This window comes from Indicator indicator, chromosome 22, assembly GCF_027791375.1.
Source record: "Indicator indicator isolate 239-I01 chromosome 22, UM_Iind_1.1, whole genome shotgun sequence".
Taxonomy (NCBI): Eukaryota; Metazoa; Chordata; class Aves; order Piciformes; family Indicatoridae; genus Indicator; species Indicator indicator.
In genome coordinates this window covers 1,342,866-1,355,067 of record NC_072031.1, presented here as the reverse complement: position 1 = coordinate 1,355,067, position 12,202 = coordinate 1,342,866, and the positions used below count along the sequence as shown (strand labels likewise).

Sequence of the window (12,202 nt, the reverse complement as noted above, 5' to 3'; positions counted from 1 at the left end):
CAGGCAAACCCGATACAGCAAAGGCTGCAATGAAGGCTCAGAGTTCACTTCAGACAGATGTTCTGGCAAAGAAGGAGAGTTTAAAGAATAAAAACCTAACCTAATAAACAGTATCACCAATGGTTTGCCCTCAGATGTACTTGTAACAGTGAGAAATGGCATCTCATGGATATTTTTTTTCTAATAAAGTGCTTTTTCTTCAATTTCACTTCCCACTCCTATGAGTCATTTCCTTGCTATCCTACCTCACTGATTTGGCTAGTTGTTTGCTACCTGCAGCTTATTTGCACTTAAAACCAGTCATTATGTTCCATCATATCTAAATAATTAGGCTAATGACAGCAGGTTTATTTCTGTTGATTCAATAACGCATCACAGATAATATCAACATGGCAAAGTCTGCTTATTTAGGAATCACTAATAAGACCTTTTACGAAATCACAAAGTTGGCTAATAAGTTGCATTCAAATATAATAATGATGGTGCAATTAGCTTTATTCGCTTTTTGCTCCTGAATACTTATAGTGAATGGATTTTTTCCTCCAGTTTCTCCCCACTAGATGAAGACTCCACATTTACTTCAAAAGCAAATGAGAAACAACCTTTTTGGGTATTCAGTTGTACTTAGGAATGTTGATCTTAAAAAAGGCATCAAACGAAGCATCGTGGCATTTACCCAATTAGCACATTAATGATGTTGGTTGTTATTTATCATATTAAGAAAACAATGATGACATCACCATCTCACGAGATACCATGAGCAGTATAAGAGCCAATGGGTTGACTTCTGTTGGAGATTAAAAAGTCAAGTAAGCCCATCCTTGTGCAGATATTAAACTGATGCATATGCTCCTTGATCTTTGACTGAGCAAACACTTCAATTACAAGATCATTAAAAACACACATTCAATTAATTGGAAGAGACGTCTGATTATAATAAATCTGAATGTTTTTTGCCCATCTTGAACATATAATTGAAGTCATGAAACTATAGTTGGGTTGCAGAACTAGACCTACGAAACACAATAGGTTTGCTATTGGAAACAAGGGAACTGCCAGCAGCAACACTAACAAAATTATTTGTTTTGAAAAGATCACCTTTAGTATCAAGACTACCTAGGAAAACAGCCGTCTTGCAATATAATTAGGAGTTGCCTTTTTTTAATTTTATTTTCTAACATCAATCAGACCAGAAGGACTAGGTATCTAGCTATGAAACCTGAGTGAAATAGCACCACACACTGTATTATTTTGAGATTAAGGTTACTTTAAAACCAAGGCATTGATTTTCTGCCTAAATGCAAGCTCAGCCATAGGAAGAAGAAAGGAAAAAACAAAAAAAAAAAAGGAGAAAGACAAAAAGCTCCCCCAACCAAGAAACAATCCATTAAAGCACACCTGAATTTAGATACAGAGGGCACAGTCCTGTCACTCAGAGAATACAGCACAGACATTACTAATAACAGGTCACAGTCATTGCACTGAGCTTGCCTCAGCATTGAGGCTTGGCAGGCTGCCTTGAGGAGCTTGCCTCCAAAGGCTGGGAGCTTTGGTTTTACTGGGGTTAACAGTAACTGTGACTTTTTTAATGACCAGGTGGTTGAGGCCTAATTTGTTTCATATCTGATTGGTTTTGTATGTTATAAATACTTTTACATAGAGATATATAGAGACAGTAGTAACAAGGAGTTTTCCTATGTAGCCTGAAATACTTCTGACTAAACTACTGATGCAGTGTGGAGAAACACAGGCTTGGTGTGATGGCCATGGCCTTTCATGTTGACACACAAGATGTGGTGCAGAAGAGTTCAGGCATAGGGTGAAAAAGAGGTTGGGGCACTGGAAACCTGAATGTTTTAAATACCTCACCCAGTCTGTTAAAGAAATTCAGGAATTCTGGGAAAAAAAAAAAAAAAAACTGTTTAGAGTGAGGAAGCTAACAAGCATCCAGCATCTGGAGAAGGCATTGTGTTATGGAGAACCCAGAAGTAATGAGGAATTGCAAACTGAAGAAAGAAAAAAGTGTTGAAGCACATCAGAAAACACAGAAAAAAGGTTCCAGGAGAACTGAAAGGATTGGAGAAAGAGGAAACACTTCCAACATCACACTCCTTCTGGTAAAAATCTGGGACATTGATCACCTGCTGCAAACCATGTGAACCACACATTAGACCAATATAACCTCCAGTAGAGAGAGTCCTCTATTTTCCACGCTGAATGCCTTTCTTGAAAATTGCTAAATACTCAACTTGCTTTTTCTTTTTTTTTTCTCCTGACAGCTGTCAAGAATTGAACAATGTTTCTAAGAACTCCATATGATGTTTCCAAGAAAGCCTTCTGAGCAATAACAGTGGTATGTTCCCTCCTCACAACAGATTTCCATCTAACATTCTGAAAGTGAATTTCTTTCTGTCACTTAATCCTTCATCTTTCGGTGTTTTCCCAGTCAGCCTTAGTTTTGTCTGTTCTGAATAATCCTGTCTCAACAAAAATTTATGTCATTATTTGTCCCTTTTACACACCAAATAGTATGGATTCCCATGGACTTCTACCTACAAACCTCCTTCACTGTAAATCCTCATCATTTGACACCAGTGGAATACTGGTGGATCTGCCATCACCACACTTCAGCCTCCTGGTTCACTGGATATGCACTTAAAATTTCTCCATTGCTTCTCTTCTCTCTGTTGAGAGGAAGACCCTAATCTCTAGGTTCTGCCTCTGAAGTGTGTGTACAGTTACTGCTCTCTTCCGTTTCTGGCTGATCTTTAAAAGAAACCTTTCCCCATTATAATCTGTACCTGCTATCTGTACTATATGCCCCTTCATCAGCAACTATTGCATCTGCCACTAGCCTAATACTACGAAATCCTTCTGCAATTCCATGGGATTTCTCTTGAATAATTGCATAATTCGCAAATGTTTTTTGCCTCCCAGTTAATTTTTTTTCCCAGGTCTTCCATTGATAGTTCAGTCCTAGCAGTTTAACCCCCCATAAAGAATGGATCTTTGCATGAGAACCCTCCTGACTTCACTGCAGAGCACATTAATCCACGGATCATAGGCTTTTTTTCAAGTTAGAATATTTTCAGGTGGCCTTTCCATCGTTTCTAGGACTTCTAGTCTTTCCATCCTACACTATAAGCAATGGGAGGATTATACTAGTTTTCTCCCCTTTTTCCCTTCAACACCAAGCCCAGAAAGTACATAAGGAAAGGACATCTTCATCTAGAATAATGCATGAATACATGTAGGCCTTCGTTTCGTTCCCAGACCTAAAGGAGGCAGGAGAAACATCCCATGAGGAGGAGAAGTGAGACAGAACAGAAAGAAGAGAGATGGCAATGAGTCTGGAGCAAATTTACTGAAATCTCCACACTAGCTGGAGATGAAACTGTATGTGTGATGATTTTCCCCACTTCTTCAGACCACTTTGAATAATAATAACGTGGAGGCATCCTTGGATATCATGGAGCAGCATTAGTTAGGAGACTGTTTCCCAGGGTCTTCATCTGGGGCTAGCAGTCCTAAGGAAGTAATTTATTAACATCAGGGGACACATTCAGGACACAACCACAGCCAATTTAAACACGGGCCATTTTCTTTAAGGAATATGAACCACGACAGCGCTGTACCACATTACATTGAAGTGGCTTTTAGGGACATTATCCCTAAACCTACAAAGAATCGTTCTATTTCATTTAACTGCACATCAGATGGTACAAAATAATTGTAACATTTTAACAAGTGAACTTTAGAGCTGCTTTACAAGTACTCTCTTAAGGATTTTACTCTTCTCTCCCTTCGGTACACAACAAAGCACAAGAAAAAAGCTTAGCTGTAATGATATTCATCAAGTTATGCAAATTTAAGTTTTCTATGGTAGTTAAGCATCAAGCATAATAGAGTAATTTTTTCCCCTCACACTCTATTAAATAAACATGGAGTATACTGTTGTAAATCTATATCCTCCTAACCACAAACATTAAATTAACATTCCTGAGTCAGTAATAAGAAATTGTATAGATCTGCCATAAAATTACTTGTGTAGTACCTGGTTTGTTTTATCTGTTCAGCAGTAGCTGAGAGCAAGAATATTTCCAGATGAACATTATTTGAAGCCCCACTGTTCATGCACTCAGAATTTCTGCCTTGAATGACAAAGCCATACCTATGAAACTGATTGTGCCCTGGCATGTTCAGCTCTTATGATTTCATTATTCCCCCTGTTCTAGTAGTAAAACTGATCATCTCTGAAAGTGTGCATCAGTGCACAGAGATTACAGGCCAGCCACAAATATGAGTGCTATCACTTCATTGTTGCCTTTGTATCTTCAGATTTAAGCCTGTGTAGATGCTGCTAGATGTGATTTTTGCCTAATTGTCTTTTGCAGTTTTGCTGTTTGGTGTCATCTAGGCTGGGGTTGTTCAGTCTGGAAAAGACTCTGGGGAGACCTTAGAGCTGCCTTCCAGTACCTGAAGGGAGCCTACAGAAAGGCTAGAGAGGGACTTAAGGGTGTCTAGCAATAGGACTAGGAGGAATGGTTTTAAGCTGAGGAAGAGTAGGTTTAGACTGGATTTAGGAAGAAATTCTTCAGTATGAGGGTGGTGAGACTCTGGAACAGATTTCCCAGGGAGGTTGTGGATGCCTCCTCCCTGGGCATGTTCAAGGCCAGGTTGGGTGAGGCCTTGGGCAGCTGAGTCCGGTTAAGAGGGGTCCCTGGCCATGATGGGGAAGTTGGAGTAGATGATCTGTAAAGTCCCTTCCAACCTAAGATATTCTAGGATTCTATGATTCTGCCTCCTGCTTCTCTTAATAACTGTCTGCTAAACTAGTAGTGACTGAGTTGCATAAAAGCTTGTCAGACAAAACAAGTCCTCTTGCCTGTAGGGTAAGACTTAGAATCAGAAAACATAACCATTTGGAAACCGTAACTCATACTGAAATCTTCTTTGGGGTTTCAAGAAATCTGAGTGGCAAAGCAATTGATTTCTACTTCAATATCCTAACTTCACTTATACAAAAGACAAAAAAAACACCTTAAATTATTTTGGCTCTGCAACTTTTACTACTTGTAGACTGCAGATCTAAAAATCAATAGCACACAACAACTTGGTCTTGATAAAAATATAATTTGTGAAGGATTTCAGATCAATCTTTTCTCTCTGTAGACCAAACACATCTTTTTTAACTGTGTCATTTAGCTGTGCAAAATATCCCTCAAGATAAAAAAAAAAAAAAAAAACCAAAAACACCAAACAAATCAAAAACTACCAACCAACAAGCACACACACCAGCCCTCCACTATTTCTATTGCCCTACTTGGTGTCTTTTCTATGTGTGCTCATGAAACTTTACCCCTGTGGGGACAGATGAAGGAAGCAGAAACTTCAGAATAAGGAAGAAAAGCATCAGTTTTACAATGTTAAAGTGAAAAGCCATTATATGCTTTCTAAGGTATTTTGCAGGATCAGTAAAATGCTCACATAGTATACTGGCCATTGGTTGTGCATGAGCTACACAGGGGTAACATGTTACAACACAGCCTTGTCAACTCAGTACCTAATCTCAAATGGAATAGAAAAAAAATAAAGCCATGCCTTTCCCCACATCCAATCCAGATACTGCAATCCAAAACTCCTGTTCACTTTCAGGAGCAGTAGCAGCACAGGTACTCCTCCACCGAAACACTAACATGCTCTCACACCTGTGCTCAGTGCTGCTTTCAGACATAGCTCATCAGAATCTCAGATACACACACAGAAAGCCAAATATTGTGGTATTAGATGGACTATGGGTGCTTGATGTGCGGGGCCAGATTGACTGCAGCTTGCCTCACCAAGCATCCATTGCACAATTCTTCATGCAGGCACTGCTGCAGGTCACGGCTTCAGCACTCCTCAAAACAGCCCTACTCAAAGCAACTATGCTCAGGCAGCAGCTGTGTGGCAGACAGCAGCACGCTAGCACAGAGAAACAGGAGCACAGCAATGGATCCTCCCACGAATCCTGCCCTGCTAACACACCTCAAAGCCCTGAATGTCACTGCTGCAGTTACCAACATTTGCTGTACTGAACTAGCCAAGTGTTGGCAGTGACTGTACCTTCACTGTGCATAATTACCATTATCAGGAAACATTACAGACATCTGTAAGCTTTTCAAAGGAAGAGAGAGAAGGATCAAGTGTATATCTCTGTTAAAGAATGCTAACACCCTTGACATGACCCAGATCATTATAAGGACTGTTAAATTTCAATTAGGTTTGAGCTATGCTGATAGGACTTTACTAATAATTGCATGATTTTCTTGAGGAAAATTTTCAATTTTTTATGAGACAGGAGAGAGCATGAAATTGTAAGTTCTTTCTCAATTGTTAAATGTAAAACTCATTAACAATAAAAGGTATTGGATTAGAGGGAGAGCAGGAGGAAAGATGGCCCAGTAACAGAGGCAATGATTTGGGATTTGAGAAATAGGAATTCAAATCCTAGCTCTGCTATATTCCTTCTCCTGGCACATCAGTCAGGCTGTTCAATTTTCTGCCTCCTCCTTCTGTAATAAAGAGATAATAACACATACTAACCTCACAGGAATTTCAAGACTTGGTATCTCTTAAATGCCACAACGCTATGGAAATGAACTTGATCAAAAACATCTTAATGCTGTAATCTGGAGAATATCCAGGGTGCATACAATTGCCAGTGGAAGTGTTCTACAGTAAGTGTACATGCACATGAAAACTTTCATAATGTCTGACTAAGAAAATGTCTGCAATATAATGCTGATGAAAGAAATCTCTCAGTAGTGTCTGAAAATAGGCTGCTAAAACAGTAAATTCAGACCCTAAGATTAATCTCTAGTCAACTCCTTGGTAAGGCTCAAAATACCACTTATGGAGATGTAGGGTTTAGAAAGTTCACAGAGGGATCCATCAGAAAGAAATACTGACTGCATTCTTAAATGAGAGGAAGGGGAAATGAAGCAACTGTTCAGTATTTCTTTACATGTGCATTTGTATATACCCAAGAGACATGGCTAACTCTTCTTACAGAATTATATAGCTCAACATAATGTAGGGTATTTCCCAAAAACCACTTGCACTGGGAGTCTCTCATTTTCAAAATATTCTGTTCAATTTCAGTAAACCTTAAGTTCTTGAATCTGCTTAGAGAGAGAAACCTCTAAATTCTTTAGATGCTCAAATAAATACACATTAATTATCTACAGCACCAGTTAAGCATGACCTAACCCAGGACAGCGTCTTCCTCTCCTTATGCAGGAAGATGATGATTTAAGTGAAATGAGCAGCAATAATCACCTGTAAAATCAAAAGCAGACTGATAATTTGGTTTATAGCTTGTACAAACAAACTCCTGCTCTCCTACAATTTGATCAATCATAACTTCTAGCTGTGGTTTAACAGTGATTCATGGAAACCTGCTACTAACTGCTCTCTTTCTCTAAGATCAGTAGAGATTTTACTAATATAAAACTTCAAGCTAATAACATGCAGCAAAGGAGAACAAGCCTTTTTTCCTGCTCCAACGAAATATGGTCAACCTTGGACCATGTGAACTTCAAGAAAACCTAACCAAACCCAGCAAACTAAACAAGAGTAGAATATCTAGATTCCTACGCAGGAAAGAGTTAAAGAGTATATCTAACTAAACATGTCTACGTAATGGAAAAGCGTTATTACAAATCAGCCACCTAAAGCTGAATTACCTTGCACCAGTGCTAGAAGAAAAATCAAGCACAGGTCACGCTTAGCCATCTTAGTTAAGCTTTTTCTGAAAGACAGACACCCATGAGAGCATGCTCCTGCGTGTCATTAGGAGTGTGTAAATGCCTCGCTGCTTCTAGTCCTTACTGAATTCCTGCAGTAACTGTTGAAGGTATTTAAAGACACCACGAAACAACAATGAATAATGGGACAGTGGAGCAGATACTAACAACTAAAGCGTTCCCCGTCCTAGCGAAAATGAGGTAATGGAGCTGAACTTACTGCCTCATTTATGTGATCTAAATACCACTCTTCAACCCTATTTTATTGTAATTCACAGATATCAGTAATTCAAAGTGCTGCAATTTTGAAAATATTCAACTCTCCAGACTAATACTGTCATTCACACTACATCAGAATACCACGACATGAATAAATAAGAATATGATCATTAAAGTCTTTTTTTCCTTTATATGTATTAGAAAAAGGTTATAATTCTGGTTTATTTCTAATAGGAATATGATATTTTGTAATAGATCTTTTTCACAATGACTTTGTTCATGCCTCTCAGGTAGAAATCCCTGGACAACACTGAACTTCTCAGACTCCTCTGTGGCATGCCATGTTGTTTTTGGAAAATAGATTTATTGTACTAACAATTTTAAAATATGTGTTTCATGAGCAGGGGGAGAAAAGACTTGGCATCCTCCATAATAAAATATTTTCAACACAATAATATCTATTTTCCTGTTACTTATTTCAACATGTTTACAATTCAAAGGAAAACACAGCTCTAAAATAAGAGAAAAGGGGCTTAAATGCCTTCATATCAATAGCTTTATAGGCCACCACAGCCACTGGGTTTGTGCCATGGACAGACCATAGGAGAAGTGAAGATAAGATTGTTTTGAGACCAACAGCACGTTCTCATCCATGCATTTACATCCACTGGGGTTTAAAATGTGGATAATCATGGCACGTCTTCCCAAGGATGCAACTGTCAAATTAACTTAGAGTCACACCACTGTCCCATCCTTTACAGCCAACCTAGCCATGGAAAGGTGTTAGTAACAAAACAAGATCACTTAACTACAGTATATATCCAGCTGTGCAAAAACTATATACAATACGAACATTTTAAAAAACCACACAAAAAACAAACCCGAACAACAACAAAAAAACCCACCCCAACCAGAATGGGCAGGTATATGGAACTTTTCTGACACAAAGCAATTGTTTGAACTTCTTGCATAACATAGAAAAGATAACAGCTTTCTTCTATTTTTTTTTTTCTGAACTGCTTTCAGAGAATTTAGGTGGAATGCCAAAATACGATAAATTCTTTGCCAAAGAATTACAGCTTTAGGCAAGGGAGTTGTGTAGGACAGAGCTAAGCACAATAATCCGTTTTTCCAAACAAGCTAAACAGAGAAATGTAACAGAACCACTGCTAACTGTCCAGCCTTCTGAACTGGGAACCAGTCAATGATCTTCCCACTGACTTGTGCAGATCATTGTCATTACACATAAGATCAAACCTGTTTCTTGTCTTTCAAGTTTGACCAGCATGCAACAGCCAAAGCTTGGCTCAAGTTATTGCCTAGCACTCATGTTTGCAGTATTGCCACCCTAATGAATTCCAGTTTGTGACAATAAAAGGGGGAAAACTACTCCAGATAAGGGAATGGGCAAGGACTATGCCGATCTAGGTTTTACATCCATTTCTGCCACAGACATGCCAGTCAACTCTTTGTGCCTGACTTCCCATCACACATTTGGATCAGTTTTCTCTCCTTTGCCTGTCATGTTTATTTTTAGTAGTTGCTCTCTGAAACTGTCTTTTATTGCTTTGTTTACTGGTTTGCTCTATGCACTGCAGCTTTGGTTGACTACTGTAGACATTATTGCACAATTAACAGAAGGTCACATGCCAAATAAATCCACAGGCTACAAAACTGAATTTGAAAATCCAGGAATTTTATGTTATTTAACTGTTAAAACTATAGTTACCTTAACATATTTATCTACCAAAATGAAACAGAAAAAATAACCAGTTAGAAATTATACTGAAGCACACTGAACACAAAATTTACTGTGATTAGTATATAAGGTTTTTGATGCTTGTGACAGATATTTGCTTCAATGTGTAAAATTCCATAGGCTTAATACATCTGTGTTGGATTGCTATTGCTATTTTTAAATGCTTTTTCTAAATAAGGGAATGGGACAAACCATTTTATAATCAGTAATGTAGTACATGTGTACACCATGTCACGGGTGAATAGGGCATAACGCCCAGCCATATGGTGTACTTAAGAGCCAACTCATCTACATCAGCTGTTACCAGGCAACATGCTGGACTTCAGTCTGAGCCTGGTAAAAAAAATGACCTCTTGGCCCTAGGAGTTGATTGATATTCATTGAGCTGGTTAGGTTACAATCACAAGGGAAAAAAATAAAACCAATTATGCATATTGAGATTTGGCAGCATTAAACCTTCCCCAAATTCCAAATTCTTCCTTGTCATATATCCCAAATCTCTGCTTTAGCTTGTTGAAGGAAGATTAATATATTTTCATTCAACTACGTTTATAGACACTGAAGCACCATATTCACAATCAAATCCACGTAAGCTTCCTAAAAACATGCCAGCCATTATGTCAGGGACCACTGTCTCTCATGGGTTAGAAACCTTCACCTCATTCTTGCAACCTTTACCCGAATCTTTCCAACAGCAGCTGTGAATTGCATCAAATTCTGCTGAGAGCTGTAACGTTATTCTGTGCTAAAAAATACTGTCCACAACTGTGCTGGTTCTGGCTGGGGTAGAGTTAATTTTCTTCACAGCAGCTAGTATGAGGCTGGGTTTGGATTTGTGCTGGAACCAGCATTGCTAACAGGGATGTTCTGGTTACAGCTCAGCAGCACGTACACAGAGTCAAAGGCCTTTTCTGCTTCTCACACCACCCCATCAAGTGAGTGTGCAGGGGGTGCACAAGAAGTTAGGAAGAGACACAGTGGGACAGTTGATGCCAGCTGGCCAAAGGAATATTCCAAACCACAGGATGTCATGCACAGCATATAAAGCTGAGGGAAGGAGGAGGAAAGGGGATGTTTGGAGCAATGGCCTTTGTCTTCCTAAGAAACCACTACAAGTGCTGGAGCCCTGCTCTTCTGCGGATGGCTGAACACCTGCTTGCCTATGGGGAGTGGTGAATGAATTCCTTGTTTTGCTTGTGTGCATAGCTTTACCCTACCTATTAAACTTTTTTTATCTCATCCCATGAGTTTTCTTATTTTAACTCCTCCAGTTCTCTCCCCATCCCACAGTGGGCGAGCGACCCAGTTGCTGTTTGATGCTTAGCTGCCGGCTGGGGTTAAGCAACAGAGGAACAGCTATAAACAAGAAGCATGCACTACAGAATTGATTTAAATCTGTCCTCAAGAGGAACACAATCTTGTTTTTTACCCTGTAAGCCATGTAGTCGTTTTGAAGTAATGAATTTTTTTTTTTTTTCAAAACCATTAAGAGGAAGATTGTGTTCATTCTAGGAGAATTAATGTAAAACTCTCTTATTTCTATCAAGGACTGCATGTCTCATTTTTTTCAAATGACGCTAACTTTGTGTGTAGGGACACAACTCAACTGCTAATATTAATATGTTGAAAGAAAAAGGTGAACCTAGTCCATTGTTTTGTCAATATCTATGTGCAACTTCTTCACTTTCTACACTCAGAACAAAGTATATTTACAAATGTATATAAAACACATTCAGTCAGCCCCATATGGAACAAGCCATGCTTACTGCCCAATGCAAAATGTTAGAGCACTGTTGTTTACTTTAGGCAGAGGATTATTAAAAATTGTTGGGAGAACTACCAAATACACACCTACCACTTCACTCCTTCTGATGCTTCCATATATTTATTACATAGAAAGTTATATCCTGATTAAAAGGGGCTTAATCAATATCTTAGTGAAGTATGTGTTAAAACAAAAAACTTCACAACAAAAAATGTATTCCAAGTATGAAAGAGCAACAAATAGTTTGGATGTGAAAGTCTCTTCTCAAGAAGGAAAAAAAAGTGAAAAATGAATCACCACAAATACTTGTCCTCATGTCCTACAACCTTTGGAGCTTGCTTAATGTTATTCCCTATCTGGGCATCATGGGTTCATTTAAAAAACGAAGAAGGATCAAAATATCCAGAGGTGTACTAGGGGGAAAAAAGTCTCCGTGACTAATGCATATACAAAGTAATTTCTTTCTGATGGATTCAGTCAAAGCTAAAACAAATACAGCAATGACACAGCCCTAACATTTAAAAGGGTTATGCAAGAGAAAATAATTTGAAGTCACGGCCAGAAAAGGAGAAGATTCTTTTCTAAGCATGTCACTAGCTAGTTACTGTTCACGGAAGACTAAAACATATCACATCTTGTACTTATGGTCTGAGTCTTGCAATCCAGCATCAG

The 12,202-nt window shown here is 38.6% G+C and overlaps 1 protein-coding gene across 1 annotated transcript in view; it reads right to left on the bottom strand.

Moving 5' to 3' along the window:
• Nucleotides 1-12,202, bottom strand: part of RBFOX1 (RNA binding fox-1 homolog 1) — a 1,190,001-nt gene that overhangs the window by 665,781 nt on the left and 512,018 nt on the right. The gene's annotated exons all lie outside the window — the stretch shown is intronic.